Source organism: Elephantulus edwardii, unplaced genomic scaffold (assembly GCF_000299155.1).
Source record: "Elephantulus edwardii isolate Elephantulus edwardi_28Jun2011 unplaced genomic scaffold, EleEdw1.0 scaffold00002, whole genome shotgun sequence".
In the NCBI taxonomy this organism is placed as follows: Eukaryota; Metazoa; Chordata; class Mammalia; order Macroscelidea; family Macroscelididae; genus Elephantulus; species Elephantulus edwardii.
In genome coordinates, this window is record NW_006399752.1 from 41783282 (window position 1) to 41786282 (window position 3001).

Genomic DNA, 3001 nt, shown 5'->3' on the forward strand with positions numbered 1-3001 from the left:
GTTAACGAAAAGAAATAGGCTAAAAAGTCTAAGGTACTACTTTTGCATCCTATCTGCAAATCTCACACTTGTAAAGCAAAAAGAACTGAAATAAGTATTTCACACCCATGTTCATTGCAGCTTTATTCATAATATCAAAGAGTTGGAAACAACCCAAGTGCCCATCAACAAACTAATGGATAGAGAAGCTGTGGTATAGTCACACAATGAAATACTATTCTTCACTGAAAAAACAAGGAATTTATGAAATAAATTTATTTATGAAATAAATGGGTGGCCCTGGATGACATTATGCTAAGTGAAATATCTTAGTCACAAAGGGACAAATACTGCATAATGCCACTGTTGTAAAGCAGGACTGACATCGAGGTTGAAGGGACTCAATAAAAGAGGCAATAAACAAGGTATACTGCGTTGAAACAGATGAGAGAACTGTTTGAAAGGAATAGATGATTAGGTATTATTTTCATGATAAGAGTCCAGAATGAGAGCTGCATGGTGAAGTGGACTGGGGCGGGAGTAATTGTATAACAATGAAAGTTGTTGGTTTATGATTTTGGGGTTTGTTTTTTTTTTTACTTTTCAAAGAGAAAAACCAAGTTGGGGGAGGGGTGGGCAGGGAGGAAAAAGTACAACAATGAATGAATGGAAATCCAAAGTCTCTATAAACTTTCATCGAAATTTTGGTTATAAAAATTTATAGAAAAATAAAAATCATGCTATTGTAAGAAAGAAAGAAGTAAGTATGTAAATAGCATGTGACCTGCAGCACCAGCCAGTGACGTTAATCCTGGTGGTTTTAGTGCTGAGCGATTGCATCACCGATGCAAAGGTGCATGATTCAATCCGATCCAGCGCTGCTGTGTGGGAGGAGAATGGGCAGTCCCCTCTCCTGTGACTTACTGCCTCTGAAAACGCAGTCAGAGGTCAGGTGTGGGTGGGTTCCAGCTCGATGTTACCTAACAACAGTTGTAGTTAGGCACAGTTGACTGGGTCATGATTCACAGTGACCTCCTAAGAGCTGAAGGAGACCCAGCCTGACTATGTCATCCTTAACTGTCTCCACTGCCCCAGGCCTTGTTGAAGTCACTGTGTTAATACATGTTGTGGAGGGTCTTCTCTTTTTTAAATGATTGAATCTTTAAGTCTTACTCTGCCAGCGTAGCGTTTTCCACCAACTCAGGGAGTGGAAACTTTGACAGGCTTCACGATTTTTTTGCTCAGGTGCTGGAGCAGCCATTGCCATCTTTTGAGGTGCTTGTTTAGCCTTTGTTGCTTCCTTGGCCGCCCTGCTAGCCAGTTCTCATTGAGCCTTTCTAGCTGCAGATTTTTTAAATTCCTCTTAGCCATTGTATCAGCAAGAGAGGCACCAATGAGGGCTGTCTGGAATTTAACAGCACAGTGGGTTCTTTTTCCTTTCTTATAATTGGCCTTTTTTTGTGTTTTCTTCTATAGAGGACAGTCCAGTTTATCTGCCATGGGTTCCTTTTGGAAAGGAATGCCAACTCACATTTTGCATTAGGAAACTGGCACCTTCGGCTCTGGCCTCCTGTGCAAGGCTAGGTCTTGTCCCCACTGCAGCTGCACAGCTCAACCTTCATGGCCGCGACTTCAGGGGAAGAGGGAAGACAGCGAAGAAAGCTGAAGGATCCCCTTGTCCTTCACCAGTCCTCCACTGTGTAGCACGTCCTCTCCAGGAACAGGCCCTGTCTGAGAACCTGCTCTCTGAAGCCTGATGATGGAGGCGGGTGGTTGGGTTTGTGGCCTCTCCTGGCCTTGCAATTCGTTTCAGTGACACTAGGTGGCGGTGCGTGCTGACAGTGGGGCCCAGCCAGGCCAAGACGGGGAGAGGCTTAAGTAAGTGGCCTGACACCGACTTCTGCACAGCCTGGAACACCTGTCAAGCCTTTATCTGGAAAAGGAGTTAAAATGCACACTCAATTTCAAAGGGCAACTTCCTCTGAAGGTTCACAGCACCGCTTAGAAGCTTCTAATCAGCTGTCAGAGAGGCCTGGCCCCAGCTAAGGGATCAATCGCAGTGTAGGCCGGTGGGAAGGTCTGCCCGTGGTGATTCTATACTTCATTTCCAGTCAGAGCGCCTGGCAAAATCAGAATCCACATAGTTCCCAACTCAGCTTCTGAAAGTGTCTCCACAGAAAAAGAGAATGCAATAGCACGCGAAACCCTGCCTCTGCCTTTGGGTCCCTGCCCTGCCCCCCCCCCCACTTTAACTCTGTCTTTACATGGGTGGTGCTTTGTGTCCTCCAGCCAGAACCAGCTCATAGCTGACTCTCTGGTAGATTTTCAAAGGCTGTAAACCACAAGGGAAGAGATTGCCCATTTTCTCCCATGGAACTGCTGGTGGATTTGAACTGCTAACGTTGGGGTTGGCAGCATAACCCCTTATGTACTAAGCCACTGGAGCTCTACAAGTGTTAGCTGTCTTATGGCCATGGGTGAGCAAGGACGATCCTCCCCGCTTGGAGCCCTGAGGTGACTGCAGCCCTGTCATACCTGGACGGTCATTAGAAAGATCCTAAGTCAGGACCCCCAGCTAAGTGTCTTCCAGAGTCCTGATCGATGGAAGCTGAAATAGTAACGGTTTCACACACTGTTAGGTGCCTTCGAGTGTGACCCACAGTGACCCGGTGAACAACAGATCTAAACCCTGTCCTGTCCTGGGCCGTCCTCACAACCTCTGACACACTGGAGCCCACTGCTGCAGTCACGGTGTCAACCCGTTTGGTTGAAGGTCTTCCTCTCCCTCACTGACCTTTCTAAGCATGATGTCCTTCTCCAAGAAGTAGCCTCTCCTAGCAACATGCCTATGTGAGAAGAAGCTTTATCTTTGTCTCCACAGAACACTCAGGCTGTGCTTTCTCCAAGAGATATTTGTTTGTACTTTTGGCAGTCCATGGGATATTTCACCCAGTAAATTATGAGATCATTTTCTGTACTGCAGTATAGAAAACACAACTGGCACTTGTTAAGTACTTTTTCT